Genomic DNA, 20940 nt, shown 5'->3' on the forward strand with positions numbered 1-20940 from the left:
CCTGGTTTGAACAGTAGTAACACACACACACAATTTTTGCATGCATACCACTGTACTGTAAGCGAGCGGGGCAGCATCATTCAGCGCTACAAAGCCACCTCTACTGCCCAAACCTCTTGCAGGAAAATAGGAATTTTCCTCCTTAACGGCTAGGGCACTTGTGGCCGGGCCAAATTACACTCAGGAAAAAAAAAAAAAAAAAAAAGAAAAATCAGACAACGCTCATTAGTTCACGGAAAGAACAGAAAACAATGAAGAACTTGCTGACACTCGCAGAGATTTGAAGCAGTGCAGGAAAGCCACCCGGCTGCCCCCCGCCAGACAGCCGGTTTTGGTAAATCAGCCGTGGCAGGGGGCTGCGAGTGGCTGAACACAGGCGAGACGTGGGGAAAGGTCTCGTTTCCCAGTGGGACCCAGCACATGAAACCGCTCTGGGCTCGGCTGTCTGCAGCCAGACAGCAACCAGACACTGCCTTGAACAAACACGGTTCAGTCCATGCGCCCCGCAGCCAATGCGCCCTCTCCCACCAGCCTAAATACATTTGTTTGACACGGTATTAAGCTGGAAAAGCCCAGCTCCGTCTCTATGAAGGCATCTGCCTGTGCCAAACTGTCCGTGACAGACAGACATATATCATAGCCGGCATATTTTGCTTGCACCTGTAGCCTCCATCCTGCTCCCTCTTCAGCCCTAGTCCTGCCAGCCGCGGTTTTCATGCCGCACGGGCTTTTAATGGCTGACAACACATTGATTTAAAACCAGCAGAATTATTTCCGTTACTTAAATAAAGTAATTCCTAGAATGGATGACTCAGAAGCCTCTCCCCTAGCCATAAATCAGAGTGGAAACATGATACCTCATCGGGGCAAATCACTTTGCCCTTTTGGTTTGGCACCTACAGTCTTTTCTTCTAAAAAAAGAGATGAGAAGATCCGCTCTCTGCCGGTGCTTCGTCGGAGAGCTGGGCCTTCGCTCCCCAGGATGCCGCGAGTCAGGACTTTGCCTGTGTTATCACTGGAGGGGCTGGACCAAGATAAGCAAAAGCAGGACAGTTATTAAAAAAATAATTAAAAAAAAATACAGAAACAGCCCTAGAGGTTTTTTTTTTTTACTGTGACTGAGGAGCCCGCATGAGGAATTTGCCCCAAAGGAGGTATGTGCAGCATGTGCCAGCAGGCAGAGAGATGGCAGAGCGACTCTTTCGACTCGCCCCTACCCTCCACGGGCCCCGAGAGGTACCTCTGCGAGCAGAGAGCCTGATGTCCTCTCAAAACACTGCACTGAGATCTCGCAAAAGTGCTTGCACTTGTGTCTCAGAGCTGGTCTGTAACCTCCCTCTTAATCCTTCTGCTCACTGACAAATCTCATCCAGTTTATTTTGGGGGACAGGGCTGGACTGCTTGCAGATCTGCATGCTCAGCTTGGGAAAACAATGAAGACGGGCTTTAGGGAGAGGAAAAAAAACCTGCATTTATCTGCAGAAACCACTTTGTAAAAGGTTTCCACCCCCACTCCTCCCACTGCAGTCCCGCAGCGATGGCCCCACGCTGCTGCAGCCCACAGGAGGGATGCTACCCCCGCGACCGAGAGAGGAAACGGTGCGGAGACTTGCCCAGTGCCCCAGCCAGAAATAGCTCCCCGATGCCCCTCTCTCCTCCCAGGCAGCACCTCTGGAGACTTGGGCTGTACCTCCAGCCGCGTGTTCTCGCCTCCATCGTCCTTGAGAGGAGCGACATCCATCTACAAACAAAGCTCTGGGAGGGCGATGGCAGCCTTTGCCAAACCGATGCTCCCCAAGGCGCCGGGGCTGCCGGACAGAGGGGCATGGCCGCTGAACACGGCCAGACCGAGTACGCAGAGAACGTGACCTGCAACCCAGCATAAACAGCACAGGCTGTTCAAACCTCAAGGAGAATTAATGAACATCCAGGAGACTGTCCGGACATGGCATTTCACCATAAGCTCTGTGATATTTGGCCACTGTTGAAGAGTCAGTCCTTGATCCAAGTGTACGGCGATTGAGGCAGCAACATCTCCTGGAAGATGTTCCTCTTTGAGGGCAGGCTTGAGCCGCGTTTCAAGCCTAAACTGCTTCACCACTCCTACAGACAGAAGCCCTCGCTCATGGTCAGGTTTCCGTGGTGCACACCTCCGCCCCGCGTTATCTCCCAGCACAATCAAAAGGGCAGCCCCCCCAGCCTGACCCACACATCCAGCCCGCCTGTCTCCATACATCCCCTCTGCCCGGGGAGCAAGGCAGGTCCTTCCCAACAATGAGGACCCAGCATCTGAAACTTCAGCCCTTTCCTTGGTCTGACTCCCTAAAGAGCAGGGTGACAAGGTCCCACACCTGCAAACAGATGCTGGAGACCAGAAATCCCACACTCACAACTTCACATGTCAAAGCTTCCCCTCTTCTACTCTAGGGAAAAAGGTCTCTGCTGTTTTAATGCTTTCCAGTCTCATGATTTTGGGAGACCGCGGTGCGTAGTCATGGGATGCCAGCAGCCGGCAAAGCTGAAAGCCAGTTACAGCGGAAGAAATGTGCTGGCATCATCAAAAATAACGCGGGAGATTTTCTAGAGATTTAAAACAAAAATGTTGTTAAGTCCTGGTTCTAAAACAGCCGGAACAAAACCAAAACGCACTCACAGTGACTTTTAGCCATCCAGATAATAGATGGGGAATAAAAAGCTTTGCTGGACCACTGCTAAAGCTTGCTCTCAGTATAATCACCTACTACTATAAAGAGATTACATGGATTAACTGCATTTTAAGGCAACGTCAATGAACCGGACAGCCTTTCTAGGCAGGTTTTTAGTGCTACACAGAATAATACCGGAAAGACATCAAACCAGGCAGCTATTTTTAGAAAGCATTCCTCTAAATAACCTAGGTGGAGAGAGATTGCAAGGCAACAGAGGTGCGTTAATGCAGGCAGTAGCTGAATGAATAAATGTCGCAGAGAAAAACAGATTCATCCCTGGTTTCTCTTGGCCGAGTTACACAAGAAATTAATTCAGCTGGACCTGAGCTTGCATTCCTCCAATGCTGTGTCGTGAAATGGAGGGAATGAGCAACTCTGCTAAGAGAGGAAAACGTGAGGCCACGATGACCTGGGATGAACGTGCTGGGGTTCGTGCCTGGTGCCCTCAGGGCACCTGCACTCCCCCACCCCGCAGCCCTACGGAGGTGACAAGACCCAAGTCCTCTCCCCAGCGGCAGACAGGGCACGTGCCTGGGAAGGTGTCCCCCAACCAAGTCTGAAATTAGACTTCATCATCATCGCGGCATCCGTCACCACGTGGGATGCAGCAGCTATGTCCCTCGCAGAGAGCAGGGGTGGCAGTTCACCGAGGTGCGGACAGACAGGTGTTTGCCCAGCGCTCAAAGGGACGGGTCTGCTTTACAGTCCTTGCACTCTTGCTCAGAAAACCCAGCGCTCATGTACTCGCTCTCATTTTCTCCTAACTATCCTCAGGATTTCTGAGGAACTCTCAGAGAATCCGTTTTCTTCGTTGCTTTTTGGCCCTGGAGCTTACTCCTGCAAAACACCCAGCAACTTCAAAATAAGCTGGACACTGGACTGTCCAAAGTCCTTTAATCTTCTTTTCCAGGATGGATCCAAGCTGGAGCCTTGGGGACTGAATCCCGGACATTTTGCTCCCCGTGTTCTATCCAGCCGCATCTCTGCGCCTTCTCTCTCGTTATGACTCAGCCAGGGCTCGTGAATAAAACTCAATTAGGGATTAAGCATCAGAGCAGCACAGCAAAAGGACGGCCCCTACCCCAGGCAGCTCACAGCCTGGGATCTTTAGCTCCCACCCTGGTGAAGCAACAAAAATAACCCATTAAAAAGTCACTTTAATGGCCTTGCCAGTGGTTTGCACAAACTCCAGCTAACGCCTGACGTTAAAAATGAATTAAGCCTTAAATAGCAAATTCTCTTCCCTTCCTCCCACTTCTACCCTTAAATTTTAGTGGGGTCATGGTGAGGGAGGAAACAGATCCAGCCAGTCCTCCAGCTCTTGTACCCAGCTCCTCTGCAACAAGGAGCAGGCTCAGTTCTGCTGGGTTTGCTCCACCACGGGCTCCCATGGGGGCACCCCATCTGTTTTGGGACACACCACCCAGGCTGCTGCCCTAAGATGCAATTAAGACAGTTATGAAGTTGATATTCTTCATGCCAGAAGGAGTCTTAATCAGGATGAGAAAATTGAGAGGGTGCAACCATGCACCGTAGTCCTCCAGAACGCTGGGAAGATCTGCTCCATCCCAAGCGGGGCTTGTACTTCTCAGACATGGCCCAGCACTTCATGTCCAAGTTGACCGCTACTCAGGAGGAGAAATGTTCCACCACCACACTTTTGTTGAAAAAAAGATGCAAACAGGAGGTGAACGTATGTAGCAAAGCCCAAACAGCACCTCACAGGAGCACAAGTGGAGCATTGCCTGCCCGCTGCCTGGCTATCGCTGCCCGCTACACGAGGATCATCTAAACTGGGCACGATCCTGCTCCCCATCAAGACCTGGGTGCCCAGAAAGGAGGAGGGAGTGAGACAGCAAACTGGGAGGCTGCTGAAGGTCTGGGCTGGTTTGCTCTGTTTTCAAATCTGATGCTTTAAATGTAGGACTAGGGCGTCAGCCTGCCCTATGCTTCGTTGAGAGCAATGCAATTAAGGTCCTCTGCACCAGCTTGAGCTCTAGAGCACCAGTGTCCAGCATTTAGCCAAATATTGCCCTGAAACATCCCTTCTGCTCTGCACAGGGCCCTAAAAGAGTGATCAGGATGGAGCAATTTCACAGCCTTAATCCATTTCTTCACTTTTGGCTCCAGTGGGCAGTCAGATACCCATTTTGCAAAAGGAATCGCGCCAAGAAAACCTGGCTGAGTGGTTTGGTTTGCAAGACTCAAATCTCAGAGACTTACTTTTTTTTCCATCACAATATTTGTTGATCAAAAAATGCTTATGTTTCTAAAGCATTTTGCAGATCTTACAGTACTTTGCTGGGATAAAGCAAAGCTGACTAACATATTACAGCAATAAAAATTATTTTTTCTGTCTGAGTAGTAGCAGGCACATGAGATTTATTCAGATAAAAGAGGCCAGCGCAGGAGATGAGCTTATATTTCAGGATGTAAACCTAAATCACAGGGAGATTTGGAGACTCCACAGGGAACGGGCATCCTGCATCCCCAAAGGCCGAAGTCCTGCGTTAAAGCAGCATCCCCATACCCTTCCCAGGCTCTGCAGGACTGTCTGCCCTCCTCAGTCTCACGGAACCGGTAAAATGAAATGGGTGAGATAAGCAAAAGTACTAACCCACGCTCCTCCGTAGGGAAAAAGGAGAAGTTTTCCAAACTTTGCCATCACAGATTTTCCCTAATTGTTCAGCTACTGCATTAATCCTGCGACTGTTCCTGGGATCTGCTGAAACACACAACATTTTTGCATACTGAAAACATCTTGCAAGTATTATAATCGGAATTTCCGTCAAATTTCTTCCTTTTTTCCAAAACGCACTCTGCCCATTTTGCTGCGTTTGAAGAGCAGACAGCAATTAGCTTTCCAGCTCAGAGACTTTTTTTTTCATCTCTAGACTCATCTTCCTAACAGACGAGATTGTGGCATTTCTAAGGAGACAAAGATTGTGAAAGCATTTCCCAAATGCAGAATAGCCACCGCGCTCTCCAAACACACAAGATAATGAGGCCCTTCAAGCGCCGTGATCAAACTTCTTTCTACCAACCCGACGAGCACCACTAACAATCTTGCTTGTGTCTCCTCCACCCTCACCCAGTTCAGCAAAGCATTTACACTTTGTTAATCAGTCGGTATTTACCAGAAATCTGATGTCGCTTGCGCTGAGCTGTTCTGCCTGCTCACCTGCCTTAACGTCAGGGGATGCAGCGATGCAATCGCTAACCCCGGGCAAAACTCAGCACCGAAAAGGCACGCAGATGGTACGGACGTCTGTTGTGCCGAAAATCAAGCAGGTATTTTGGGAGCGGGTGCGGCCACCTCGTTACTCTCACAATTTTTGTTTTCTTTTTAAATAAGCAGAATGAGCCTCCCTCTAACAACAAGAGCAGATAGGACTCAGGTGAAGCTGGAATGTGAGACAAGTTGAAAAGTCAGTAACATCAACCACTGACATGGTTTGGCAAATGTAAAGCCCATCAAGATGTCCTTTGAGATTTCCCTGCCCCTTATTCAAGCGAGAAAGGAGATGACTCAGCGATGACACCGTGCACATCACAATCCCTTCACAGCCACCGGTTACGACTCAAGCCTTATTTTCCTAAAAGAGTCTCATCAAATTTCACATTTCCTTGTTCGCCTCTGTTACCAAAGAACCCAAAACTGACCTCAGGTGTAAAGCAAACACAGGAAAAAGAGAGAAATTTCAACTTTGCATTAAAACTTATCTCATGAAGTTTAGCAAACGGTGGCACAGGCATGCAGGAGCGAGGAACACGTGCCAGCTGCCGTTGCTGGCACAGCTGTATGCATATCTGGCCCCAGTCCTGCAGCATCCCCTTCAACCTAGCACCAGCTCTGGGAGCAACGAGAGCTGCCCCTTTCTACCCTGCAAGCATTTTTTTCTGCTTCTTGAGGCTTCCCTTTTTGGCTCCCCCTTAAACCCTGCCAGCTCCCTGGCCACCCATTTCCCCTTCCCAACTTTCCTTAGCAAGACGACAAGCCTTGCCTACCTTCACAGAAACAGCAGCAGTCTGCTCCGTGCTTACTGCCTTACTAAAAGCACAGAATTATTTCTAATTTATGGCATCTCTGACCATGCTCAGCCTGGGAGATACGTGGAAGGAAACTAAGGCTGGCCTGCTCATTTCAGGCTCTGAGGAAAGGCTTTCTTAAGTAGATACAACCTCGAATTAAAAAAAAAAAAACAGGGAGAAAGCAGAATTCCCAGAGAGCAAAAGAATTGTAATTCTTAAAAGAAATTATCTGAAATACTCTCCGGGTCAGACTCATTGCTTGTAAAAGAGATGCAATCAGTCCCAATGTTTCAAGCTGCAATACTGACAGAAATGCAAAGAAACAACTTTTTTTTTTTTCTCTTCCCATTCTCCTTGATCCCATTTTAATTGGAACCAGTCCCAGCTGAATCAGAGAAGCCTAGCATCTACCCTCTGTCCTTGAAGTCATTTTAAGCCGGGACCTATTTCCACATTCACACGTTCCCAGCCCTGCCTCCTCCCAGCAGGCCAGGGTTTAATTTACCTTTACCCAAAGGCACTTTCTAATAGTTCAAAACTTTCCGTATTTCACAGGACGGGGCAGGGGGAGTTAATGGAGCACACAGCCCCAGCGAGGGGCCGGGTACAACCGGTGCTGTGATGGCAGGCGTGGCACGGCCAGCCTGGTTTGCTGGGGTGCCGAGGACGGGGCATCCCCCCAGGTCCTTCGGGAACAGCCTGGGAGGATTTAATGCTGGGTCCCCAGGATGCAGGCACCAAGCAGCAGCGTGCCCGGCGTGCGGAGCAGGCTGTGGGACAGCAGCACGTTCCGGTTCCCTGGGAATAAAAAAGGAACAAGTCACCTCTACACCCTGCGGTTCATGATGCAGGCTGCGCCCTGGCTTGTGTTTTGCATCAGGCACACTGGAAAACCTCCTGAAGCGGAGATTAATTGCTGGGAGCGATGGCTGGGACCTGCTCGGAGGCACGCGCGGCCGCTGGTTCCTTGCCTCCAGCGGACCTGCCTGGCCGCTCGTCCGTGCGCTCGTCCCGGAGCGGCACCGAGCAGGTCAAACCAGGCAATTCTTCCCCACAACAAGTTTACTTTGGTGGGATGATATTCCACCTTGCTCGCAAACACGATCCAGCCTGCGTTTTCTTCTGCCTCCTCTCCTCCATAAACACCCAGACCAGGAGCCCGCACTTGGGGCTGGGGATACCCCCAGCTCCTTCCAGAAGGACCGGCAGCATCACAGCCACGAAAGTGAGAGACGGGAAAGGGGGAACAACTCTTTACAGAAAGGCTCAGGCTTCCGTAACTGATACGCTGCATTCCCCCTGCCCCGCTTCACTCACACATAGGAACAAGCCTCTCTCAGGGTCCAGAGATGATCTGACAGTTCCCTTTAGGAAGAGATCTGGGGAGGAAGGCTTAGGAAGCCTCCAGAGGGAAGCAGCCTGTACTCTGAAACATGAAATTTGATTAGGCTTTTTATCTTAGTTTACATAGCTAATTGTTGCAGGTGTATCAGTTACCATGTAATTAATAGTGTTGTAAAATCAGGTGTAGCCAAGAACTGACTTGTGCAAACAATCTGAGCAGCTGGGACAGATGGACACCGACGGGTATCAGCCAGGGGGGTTGTTTGTTCTTCCCTGAATCCAGAGGGATCCTAACATGAAGCTGAGACACAGCTGAGGCAGTTCCCTCGGAAATCACATGGACTCAGAAAGTCTCCCATCACTCAGACTGGGAGTAAGACAACAGCTCGGGCAGCGGAGGGTAACTTTTCAGCCGCGGCGGGTCACGGCTGGTGAGGAAGGCACTAAGGGTGCAAGAGCAGATGCAAGACTAGGGGCACAAGGGCAGGATGCAGGTTTCCCACCTGCATGTGGGGGATCCACACCGGTTTCCAGGAGGGGACTGCTCTCCCCGCTGCAGAGCGGCTGTGCAGCCAGAACGACGCCCGAGCATCCCTGCCAGTGACCTGACGGACACGCACGTACCCAGGCACCGCTTCTCACACCACTGGCGATGCTCACATCAGCGCTCCGGAAAGCTTCTTCCTCAAGTTCCCCCGCTCCTTTCCTTCCTCCCAGGAATGCCCCGAGGATAAGCATGCTAAGAACCATGTAGCACTGGGCTGCTGCAGCGGCGTGGGCTGGCCAGCTTCCTACAGAGATGACTGTTGTGTATAATATAGAAACTGAGCTGCTTGTTCCAAGCACAACCACGCCGGCTGCTTTTTAAAGACAAGCTTAGCTTGGATGCAAAGTGTTGCAGGAACAAGCAGCGCTAATTCCCTCTTCAGCCTCCGAGCCAGGGGACGTTGTCAGTAGGGAGATTTGGGAGCTTGTCCCGCTCCTGACCCAGCCCCACGGGCAGGGAGTGCCCGCAAGGTCACCCTGGCACCTTTCAGCAGGGCTGAAATCAGCTCCTGTAAATCCTTGCGTGCAATTCTGCCTGGAAAGCCCTCGAAGCAGACCACTGTTTAACCTCGCCCGAGCACGGATCATGGGGAACACACAGTGGCTTCCCGGGGCTAAGCTTGGGCTGCGCCGGTCGGCATCGCGCCTGCCTGGGAAGCGCAGCTGGTGAGGTTTGAAAGGTGCAGCCACCAGTTAGGAGAGGAGTATGAAGACAGCGGGGCACAAATGAAGAGATTTGGTGGTTAAACGTGCAAAAATAATTCAAACAGCATGAAGCATGTAATTTTGTTCTGCAGTGGTCTCAAAGACCATTTGCCAGGCGTTCGCAGGCCACAAGCACCGAATTTCGCTCTCTTCTATGCATTCAGCTGCACCGGTACAAGGAGGACAACATCTTGCCACCACATACATACACCCAGAGAGGCAAATAAAAATACCACAATGCAAACAACTAATGAATAATCAATACCAAACCAAACCAAACCCAAGGCACACACCGATAAGCCTTTCGGATGGAAAGCCGCTGGTGGCACGTGGAGTAGCTCACGTTTCAGAGTTAATTGCCCATGGAGCAGCAGCGGAGCTACGTGACAAGGATGAAGCCAAAATGAACTGCCATGTCCAATGCAAGTCCTCTTCCATTATAGGTTCTTTCTGTTTCTGTGCTAGTCAGAGAAACTATGAGCCCAAAATAATGGCAGCAGTGTCTAAATTTAAAACGGCAGATTTTACAAACCCAAAAGCAATTGTTAACATCACAGAGTACGGGACTCGCTTAAAGCATTTACCGAAGACCCCAAAAGTTACAAATGCAGAAAAGCAGCAAGAGTTAAATCAAGCAAAAACTATTCTGGCAAAAATGAGATGTGGAAAATGCATGGAAACACAATCTTTCTAAGAGGCACAGAAAAGGAAGAGGAAAAAGAAATGGCACTGAAAAAGAAATGTCCAGGGTCGGTGACTGATGAGGACCTCTAAAGGAATCCATTAAATCTGAACAGCCAACAGAATTAATTGTAAAGTAAGGCACTTCTTAAGCATGCTAGGAACAGAGAATTACATAGCTGCTAGATTCACTATTAGGTACCATCACTAAAACTGGACGCGCGTACTGCGCTGCCGATGGGATGCTGGGGATGGGATAAAACAGTTACTAAAGAGGACGAGAAAAACTCCGTCTACAGATTAACCACGTGCACCCCATTGTGCAAAAGCAGGGTCTTTCGCAACAACCTCCTGTATAACCTGCCTTAAAACCCCTTAATGACAGAGATTTCAGTATTGCCAAACGTCTGCTAAAATAAAGCATTTTAAAATCAACCGGTGAAACACAGGGAAACTTTGTATAGTTGCAGTATTTTAAGAAAGGACAAAAGGTGAAAGGCAGGAGCAGCAGGCAACCTGGGGTCAGCTCTGGCTAGAACAGCGGGACAGAAATTTCAGGTAAACACACGAACTGGAGACTAAAAATACAATTCCAATTAGCCAGCTGAGTTTCCTGGAATTAGGTCTATTTAAAAGAATTATTTTTTCTTTGACAGCCAACAGCGCTGCATGACGCAGGCAACTGCCTCAACACAGTGTTTGCTCAAATTTCTCCAAAGCACGTAATATTTTGAGGATAAATCTCACACCAGGTGAAACAAACCCCACGCATATTAGGTGTGTGCCAGCACAGCCCCAAGCGTGGCTGTTGACGGGGCGAGATCAGGGAGGGAAGCCAGCACCCAAGCACAGTCCTCAGGGATTTTTGTCGCTGTTCAGTCTCATCTGTGATTCCTTCTGGGGAATTATATTAAATATAAACCTGTAACACAAAAAAAAGCAGTAATTAATGGATGGTTGGTTGATGACACAGTTGCATGGAGACCCAAATCACCTCGGTGGAGGTCACAGTCCAACAGACCATGTTTTCGTGTGGCAAAGTAATATGTGAGGCCACAAAAGGGAACTCTGCCCAAGCCAGAAAAGAATTTGGGATGAGTGTGGGGCATTTCTTCTGCATATGCCGCCAGAGCAAAGCCAGAGCAAAAGGAGGTGGTCCTTGAAGGTGCAATGGGAAACACGTCCATTAGAAGTCGGAAAGCAAGCTCACACCAACATACGTCATTGCCAAGGTCACAGCTGCATCCAGACTGGCACCTGGATGACACCGCCACACCAGCAAAATCCCAAGGGTGGCCACAAAAACCATACATGACGGTGCAGGAGCCTTTCAGCGTGAGGTTATAGCACCTCAAATACTTCAACCTCCCGAAGAGCTGGTGAAGAGGTGACTCGATCACTGGGGCCAAGGAGCTGGGAGTGACAAGTCACCTTTGTGACAAGGGCACAACAACATCACCCTCTGCAAGTCAAAGCTAGATAAGTTCAACCTTGAAATGAGATAGCATCTCCCCAGAATGAGAGCAATTAAATGCTGGCACGAGGTATGGGAGGAAGGTGGGAGTGAGGATGGGGGTCTCACCATTGCTTAGAGCTATTAAAACAAAATTAACAGGCTGGTTTTTAACCCAGACTTCTGTGTCTGCAGGAGGATGAGTTGCAAACGCTTCCCTGCAGGAGGATGAGCTGCAAATGCTTCCCTACAGGAGGATGAGCTGCAAATGCTTTCCTGCAGTTGCATTTCTGCAACACCTCCCACCTGGGGATGTGGAAAGTTTCAGATGCGTTATTTATGCCTCAAAAAAGGCTTGAGTGGTAGGAGAACAACAGGGTCACGCTAAAAAAGGAAAGATCAAGGCGAAAGGACTAAAAACCAAGGTTTGCAAGCATTGGGTGAGATTCATCTCACTTAAATTTAGACCTCTCAAATTCAGATATCCAAGTCAGAACCAGCACCCTGAAGGCATTTTCCTGCCCTGCGTCTGAGATTTACCGCAGGGCAAAACGAATCCCGTTCGGGAGGTGCCTGTCCCCTCCATTTGGTGGGAGGCAGCTCAGACCAGACACTGTTAGATGCTCAAGCGAGGGCAAACGAATCGCATCCACCAAAACAGCTTCAACTGCAAGCGAGCTGCAGTTGAAAATTGAGAAGTAATTTCATCTCATAATGCCAATTCTGGCGATTTTACCTTGCTGAGTTGCCCAGCACGCAGGAGGCAGAAGCAGGATGAGAAGCTACTCCAGCACCTGGAGGCAAGTCTTCATGTCTCTGTTCTAGGTATAAAGAAGAGATAAACAGAGACCATCTGCATGAAGCACTCAACCTGGAGAGCTTGAGGTTGGCCGAGATGCTTGCAGTTCAGCATCCTTTCTGAACACGGGTTATTTGATTGGGATTTCAGCCTTTATCGGTGCTCACTTACAGGCTGGGCTCAGCTTGAGGAGGGAAAGGACTGCGGTGAGCCTGATTTTTCTCTGCTTTGGCTCCAAGGCCAGGCAGAGGCTGACAGTGGTGGTTCTCCCAAGCACAGGCGAATTGATGGTACGTGGGTTATCACGTCCATTTACCCTTTCCTCTTTTGCAGGGAGAGGGAACAATGATGCTCACCTGCTGGGTGTGAGATTTATCCTCAAAATATTATGTGCAACTCCAGCCCCAGCTCCTGCGATATCCTCGCTACAGTCCTGGTCTCCCTTCGCACACACGCCTCCGCAGGGCTTCTTTGTCACCTTCAACCAGATGGACGTCTGTCCATCCAAAAGGAGGAAAGTGCCCTGCAAATCTGAGTCTCAGTTGCATCCCTTGATCACGTCCAAGGTGGTGAAAAGGATGTCACTATCCCCAGGCCTCGTTCTGCAGGAGGCTGTGCTCCTGCTGAGACCGGGAGAGGGAAAAGCACTCTGCGTTTCCTGGGAAGTTCCCAGCGCCAGGTAGGATTAGACGTGCCTAATTAACAGCGAGGAGCAAGCAACACAGAGCTGAATGCAGGGACCAAAACCCCTCTCAGCAGTATCCAAGCATTACCTCTCCAAAGCCAAGCCACCTGCTTCATCAAGAGAAACCCTTGATACTCCACATCACCTTCTCCGGCCACGACATCCCCCAAGCACGCAGGCACAAGTCAGACTCGAGGGACAGGTAGCAGAGGTACCCAAACACCTCCAACACCCAGAAAAGGCTGAGCTCTGGATGCACATCGGACCCTGGGGGGGGGGGACACACCCCTGACACCTAACCCGCCCCATGCCTCGGGGCTGGAGGATGCAGCTGGAGGGGGGGACAGCCTCTCAGAGCCGCTGGGACGTGGGGGTCAGGTTTTTCCCCCCCTTTCTGGTACTTACACTACAGCACCCAGGATGAATCTTCCCGAGGCGCCGTGGCTCCCGGCGCGGCAGCCAGACACACGTTCAGCGCACATTGAGCACGTTTGATGCCATTAAAGCCTGGACCGTTGCCACCTGCCATCTCCAGCGCACGCTCTCAGACCCGAGAGTCTGTTTCAGGCTAGGATTAAATAAATAAGACTGAGAGCAAACACAGCCTGCCTTGGGGGGGGGGGAAGAGGGAGAGAAGCAGGTTTCCCTCTCAGGACACGGGGAAGGGGGCCAGGGACCTGCCGGGCACGCCGACAGCAGCTCGGCGGTGCGCAGATTTAGTTGTGCAAGCCCACAAGTCTGTGTGTCTATACACATAAAGCACGTTTATACACATAAAGCACGTATAAAACCGGAGAGAGGCGAATGCATACATATTCGCTCGTCCTCTCGGGCAGCAAACCGGCGCTGCAGGCGTCTTATGGGTTTTAAGCCCACCGCTCCAAGGAGGGGGTCTCCGGCAGGCCCGGGGCCGCGCTGAGCCCCGGGGAAAGGCGAGGCGACACCGACACCGCCGGGCGCTTCCAGGGACGGCTCCCCAGGCGGGTCCCGGCGGGCTCCCCGCTACCGGCCCCGGGGTCCGGACCCGCACGGGGCAGGAGCGGGCGCCCTGGCCGCGAACCCTCTCACCAAGCCCCGCCGTAACAGCCGCCCTCCGTCCGGCTCACCCCGCACCGCTTCCCCCCGCAAATCCCCTCACCACCGGCCCCCGGCGGGCTCAGCCCGCAGCACCGGCGCGGCGGGGGGGAAGCGGGAGCAGCGACCGGAGCGCGGCGCGGACAAGGGGGGCGGCGGGGCGTCGCACTTACCGGGGCCGCTCCGCTCAGCACCGCTCCGCCATGGCCCGGCCCGGCCCGGCCCGGCCCGGCTCGGCTCGGCTCGGCGCACCGGCACCGCGCGCCCGCCCCCGCCGCTGACGTCACCCACCGGCCTCAGCCGCCGCGCGGGGGCCACCTGCCGGGGGAGGGGCAGGGGAGGGGGCGATCCCCGGTGAGGAGCCGCCCGAGGGGATCCGGTCCCCCCTTACCGTCCCCGGGAGGAGCCGCCCGAGGGGATCCGGTCCCCCTCGGCTACCCCCTGCCGTTCCCGGGAGGAGCCGCCCGAGGGGATCCGGTCCCCCCTCACCGTCCCCGGGAGGAGCCGCCCGAGGGGATCCGGTCCCCCCTCATCGTCCCCGGGAGGAGCCGCCTGAGGGATCCGGTCCCCCCGGCTACCCCGGGAGGAGCCGCCCGAGGGGATCCGGTGTTCCCCGCCGCCCCGGCCAGCCCCTGTGAGGAGCCGCCTGAGGGGATCTGGTTCCCGCCATAGTCCCTGTGAGGAGCCGCCGAGGGGGGGATCCCGCCTGGCCCCTCACCTCAAGGCGTCCCTCTCAGCGGGGGGTGGTGGGCCTGAGGTGAACCCTGAGACAATCCTGGCTGGGCTTTCTGCCCTTTCCCCCCCAGTAGCCAACGTGTATTTGCTTATCGGTATTAACGTGTGCGTTTCCAGGTCTGCACCAAGCCAGCGTCCCGGCAGCCTGTGAGACCATGCCGGGGCCTGGTTTGGCCCCAGGGAGCCCTGGAGCACAGCAGTGTCCCTGTGTCTGTCTGCTCCCAGGGTCTGTCCCCGCTGAAGCAGGGCCTTTCCCGAGGAGAAAGGTGTAACGGGTTTTGGGTACTGCCCCAAGGGGCTGAGAGCTATTACAGGTAGCTGAGGTCTTTCCATCCCCGGGTGGCATGACCCGCTGAGCAGCCCTAATGGAAAAAAATTCACCATACGCTGTATTTACAGTGTGAAAGAACAATTAAAGGAAGCGGCTTCAACAGTCTAAGTGGAGGAAGCGCGATAGTTCGATAGTTATTGATCCCCTCCAGACAAGCGTGCTGCTTTGTTAGAGCTGGAGGAACTGAGCCTCCCTCGTCTTCTGCAGGGGAAACGGTGAAAAAAAATAAAAGAGAAAATGGTCTGGTAAATTAAACTCCCAGGGAATTATGCAGGAGGAAATGAAGGTGTATAAAGAGTTTTTGGTGGTATAGTAATCTGTAACAAGACCACTCCACTGTTTCACTGTCTAAGATTAAAGTGAATGTTCCCATCCGATTACCCCATGAGCAGGAAGGTGTTGAATTGGTGTTTATGCCTGTGAACGCAAGAGGAAAAAAAGGAAGAGGAATAGGAGCATTAACAGTTACTGTTAAAACCTCCCAGGGAAACTGATTCCGTGTGCTCCACATCACCGTGAGTTTAGGTGCCGCTCCCCGGTGCCTTTCAAAGCCAAGTGTGGAGGTTATTCCCCCGGTTGACGCAGGTGACAAACCACACAGCGAGGGACAACAAAGGGCGTCCTGGGGCCCTCCGGAGAAGAGCTCGATGGTGGAAAATGGGGGCGTTTGGGCAAAGATGTTCTCAAAGGTGACTGTTGGCCAGCATCTTGCTTCAAGGTTTTATTACAGCGAACCGTGCGGTGATACCCCCAGCCCTGACTCGGTGGCCCTGGCCCGGCGTTCAGCGGAGAGGTTTCCACCACCGGAGCGGCTGTCAGCTCTGCTCAGCTCGAGTGCCGTATGGGAACAGAAAATAAATTACCACCCCGGCCGTGGGGTGAGGCTGAAGCAGACAAACCCTGTGCTGTGGGAGCACGCTCTGCATCCGCGCTGGCTGGGAGCGAGCCGGGGATTTGAGGACTTTTCTTCCGCAGCTCGAACCCTTTGGTTTGTGGCACTCGTACACTTGTTTTAACAAGTAGGCCAGCGATCTCCCTCTTGCAATTAAGCAATAAGTATATGCCCACGCACATACACATTTATATTTTCTTTTAAAGGGTGGTCGCTGATTTGGTTGATACGGGGTTGGTTTTGGTGAAGAGGCTGGATATTGCTGGCGCTTCAGAAAACCAGGGCAGCGCTCAGCATCTCACAGGACCTTGGCGGTCGTCCCCGGAGCGGCGCCGCGTGAACAACAAACTCTGGCAGCGCTGTGAATGGCGTTGTGGAGCGGCTCTCACACCACCCTAGCAACAAGCGCCGCAGCTTGGCAGGATCGGTCCCCAAACTAACGAGATAAAGGGGCCTCCGTTCAAACGGGGTGATTAAACGGCAGTAACTCCAGGCAGCTATAGTTAGCTCGTCGTCGTCATGAAGCTGCCAAGCGTAATAAATGAAAATACCATATTTACGGTATGTGGTGCTGGTGCAACTCAAACTGTACGCCATAAATTGCAGGTTTTGGCACCGGTGGGTGTGTAACGGTGCCATTACACAGAGCCAAGAGCTGCTGCTCTCTGGAATGAGGTGGGTGCAAGGCTGCGTGTTTCCAAGCAGGATGAAGAGAGACGGGATGATAACATGATAAGTGACTTAATTAAATACTATGGAGCCTGAATAGATAATCATGGGCCTGTGCTGCATCTTCATGCACGAGGAATTGTGTCTCTTTTTAAGCGGGGAGAAGCAAAGCTCTCAAAAACCTGCCTGAGTGTTTACATCAATTTCCTGGTGATTGGTGAGGAGGGACCCGGTGCAGTTGATCAAAGCAGGCAGTGCTGTTGCCTAAAGCATGTGCCAATAACTGGAACTGTAAAAATCTCTTTTTTTCACCCTGCCATAAATGTGGTTTTTAATCCAAGCTCTCTCCCTTCCTTGTGTGAGACAGCTGAAAGCACAGGTAAGGAAAGGCGTAGCATTAGTCCTGCCTGAAACCCGGCAATTCAGCCTTCCCGCTGCAGGCTTGGACTATCGGATGCCTTCAGGAAGAGGGTGCTTTTCTCTGCTGTCTCTTTTTCCAACGCTTCTTATTTTCATTGAGAGAGAGGACATTTTTATTGTCTAATCATAGCATGTGCAGCATTTTACTCAGAGCCTGAAATTCACCCCTTCTGCAGGCAAAGAAGCTGAAACCCACAGGGGTGACATTCAGACTGTACTGGGGGGGTTATTCCCTGTCCAGGTGTAGATTTCACCCCAGTTGCATAATGATGCCGTTACACCCACTGCAAAATGTTTGTCTTGCATAATATTATTCTGTGTCCAGTTACAGGACTTATCCAACATATTTAGGAAGTTAAATCATTAGTTACCGAAATAAACAGGACCTGAGTGTCTACAGCACGAACGAGTTTCAGAAATCCCCTGCCAGATCTGAACTCGGCAATGTCAGTGAAGTGAAACAAGTCAGCCCGGCGCTGTCGTTTCCCGCTGGATACCATACATTACCGTATGTACTACCGTACATCCTTTTTGACACATGTAACGCAGCCTTTTCCAGACACATCCCTGATATTTTATCAGCCCTTGGAACAAAATGCAAAGTGTCAGTAGTTGCCCTGTTTATTAGTGACCTGCAGTAGCACACCTTGGGATGAATCGTTAATGCTTTTACAGGCCCATACACAATCAGCAGAGAATAAAGACTCTTTTTTCATAACAAATTCCATAAAATGAAGAACCGGTGTAAAAGTGGCCACATTTCCAGAGGTGCTAAGCCTGGCTGCTGGGCTTTGGGGGCATCTCAGGACCCATGAAAAAAAAAAAAATCATGTTTTTATTCATCAACACCTTGTAGGTTGCCTTCTCTCTACATAGGTGGGGAATACTGTTAGGAATTGCTGTGTGTTATAAGAATTTCCCATCTTACAATTGCTCTCATGTGCTTGTGGGGAACTGCCGGATAATTTATGTGGGAAGGGACCTCCGGAGTCACCTAGTTCAGCCCCCCGCCGCTTGGAGCGTGTCTCCTCAGATCAGGTTCCTTGCAGAGTTTTCCAGTTGAGTTTTGACCATCTCCAAGGATGGAAGGTTGTATGGTGGGGTAGGGCGAAGGGGATTTAACAGAATTGGGTTTCGTGTGTGAGGCAGCAAAAAAGAAAACAGTGTTTCTTGTCTCGGCAGCCTTCTCTTCTCTCCAGGCTGCAGGCTGCCTACCCCACATGTACACGCTGCTCACCAAATTTTAGCTTTCCTCAGCACTTTGAGCTTGCAGCCCAATTTCATTCCGTCAGCTGTATTATTAATCAGCAGGCTGCAAATTATGTTGCTATAACCCACATACTTTTTGTATTTTATACTGAAAATAAAATAAATTGGTGCATAGTAAACAAATCCCAGCTTTCCAGGAGAAGCGCACAAATGGCGGAGCAGACCAAAGAGAGCTGTGGTGCTACAGAGTTAGGACAGCCAGGACTTCACGGAGAATGACCTCGTCCAGGCTGGACCCCTTTGTCAGCAGATTGAGATAATTAGTGGAGTGCTTGTCCAGAGAGGCTCTGTACAGGTCCCAGGGTAGCAAACACACCTGAGAGACTGTCTCCCTCCTGCTTCTCACCCAAGGTGCCACTTGGTCTGCTCAGCCAGGGTGGATGAACCCAAACCCCTGGTGTTTCAGCCCAGCTGAGCAGCCACGCAGAGCTACCCAGAGAGCCGGGTATGGCACTTAGCTGTCACCCAAACCCAAAACTATACTAAGGGAATAGCTCTCTAAACAGAGGCCGAAAAAAGAAAAGACAATATAAAATATTTTAAAATCTCCTTGACTTCCTAACCTCCTGTGCAGAAAAAGGACATACAAAATACCAAAAAAAAGAGAGGCTGATTAATGGCTGGGCCAGAGCTATTCTTCCACGTCCATGTTTCCTATTCAAACTAAGTTTGCCTTTGTAAAGATCAGTTTATATTCCTAGATTCAGCACACGCTAGTTGGTCTGCGGGCAGGAAAAAAAAGGCCACTTAATAATGCATAGGATTTTTTCCCTCCTGTTATTAAGAGGTGCACCGCTTAGCAGAGCTCCGGTGCAGCTTTGGTGGTGGTATAAACACCAGGGTAAGGCACGGCTCGAGCGCGGTCTGGCCGCATTAGCCCTGGCAGCTCCACTGGCTCCACTGAAATTACTCTGCATTTGCACTGATGCCATCAGGAAAAGATGAATTCCCCAGGCGTGTGTGTGATCAGTTGCCCCGGAGTAGTATTAATGTAGAGAAATAAAGTGGAAATTAAAAGCAGCAGGACAGGAAAGTGCTGCGAGTGTCAAGCTGGGGAAATTAAACCACTCTAAGTCACCATGTGCGCCGTTCGCTCCTCCATGCACGCACTGATTTCTCCCCAAAGTGTCATAAATCAAGTAGATACGTAAATGTCGGTGTCTACAAAGCAGGTGAGTCTGGCTGGTGGAGACACATCGGTGGAGTGAAGCCAGCTCGTCCTCCAGCGGCTGCCTGTACCCATCATGGCGTGACACTCCAACACCGCTGTCGGTGCACGGTGCCCTTCCCCTTCCTGCTACGACCGGGGACATCAAAAACACGAACGCAAGCTCTTTGGCACAGGCACCACACCTTCCTCTTTTTTCCTTACCTTTAAAACACCAAAGACAGGCCAAGGGTTTGAGTTTATATCTCTCAGAAGGAAAAAGCCGCTGCTGCAGCCCTGGCTCAGCTTTATTCTCGTGTACAAAATTGCCTGTTTTGCCCACCTCGCCCTGCCCGCAGCAGCAGCGAGACCCTGGCTTTGGGCACAGACCGTTGCTGGACACCAGAACATCAGCCAAGACACGCTGGTGAGTTGTCTGCTAAGGAAACAGAGTCTGCCTCTTCAAAAAGGGAATGCTTCAAGGGAGGAAATGTCAGAGTACAAAATCTATCAGGCACAAGTGAAGTATTACCCCCAGCCCCTGCCAGCTCTTCCAGTGCTCTGCGAGGAATGGAGAATTAAATGGAGTAGGAAAGGTCTGAGATACTTCGGAGCCGCACTGAATCCAGGGCTGAATAACGTGGCAGAGGACAGCACAGAGCGGCCAGTTTGAAGAATAATCAAGCGGCTGAGCAGATGATGCCCAGGCATCAAGCTCCTGGGGATGAGTCCATGTAATGAAAGCGATGTCAGCAGCACAACCCCTTTACTTTCTATTTATTGCAAATAAAGAGGCCGATGCTTGCTTGCCGCCTTGTGCCCGCAGATCCTGTCCCTGCCGCTCCCCTCCTCTGTCCCTACCCCGCCACAGCTGCACCAGGCCTCAGCACCCTCCTTGCATCCTGAAATAACACTGTTTATTCACTTCTTCCTCCATCTTCCCACATCACGTTTGATTTAACGCTGGTGTCAGAGCACCCACCCACCAAAACGGGGCAAGAGCAGCGACGGCTGCCGCTCGCCGGCTGCGAGGCATCCCAGCCTGCTCCTTCCGTCTCACTGGCAACAAAACTAGTCGAGAGCAAAGCTTTTGATTTCCCAAACTGTCACCAATTTGGCATCAACTTCCTTGAAGGTTTCCTTTTTTCTTCTCTTTTATTAAACTGACCTAAAACTGCCAAAGCAAAGAAAAAACATGAAGTCTCTCTCATGTCGTAGGCAGCCACCTTTGTAAATCCTTAGGAATGAGCTTCTCACAACTCCCCGATACGGGGGGATGCCGTTAGAGCCATCATTCTCTGCACACCCACATTTTCCACCATTTTCCGCCTCCTGCTATTATTTTTCACGTACACTATAGCCAGCCTTTACAGACCGTGAACCTCGCACCCGGCAGCGGAGGCGCCTGCCAGAGCAATGGCAGGAGGAGATCCCTGAGGAGATGACACAA

The 20940-nt window shown here is 51.4% G+C and overlaps 1 protein-coding gene across 1 annotated transcript in view; it reads right to left on the reverse strand.

Annotated features, from left to right (window-relative positions):
* Positions 1-14286, reverse strand: part of LOC142074678 (mitogen-activated protein kinase 4-like) — a 46340-nt gene extending 32054 nt beyond the window's left edge. Inside the window, exon 1 of the mRNA XM_075135457.1 lies at positions 14201-14286. The gene's annotated coding sequence lies outside the window, so the exon portion shown is untranslated. The remainder of the gene's footprint in view (positions 1-14200) is intronic.
* Positions 14287-20940: the final 6654 nt, after the last annotated feature.

This window comes from Calonectris borealis, chromosome W, assembly GCF_964195595.1.
Source record: "Calonectris borealis chromosome W, bCalBor7.hap1.2, whole genome shotgun sequence".
NCBI classification, from domain to species: Eukaryota; Metazoa; Chordata; class Aves; order Procellariiformes; family Procellariidae; genus Calonectris; species Calonectris borealis.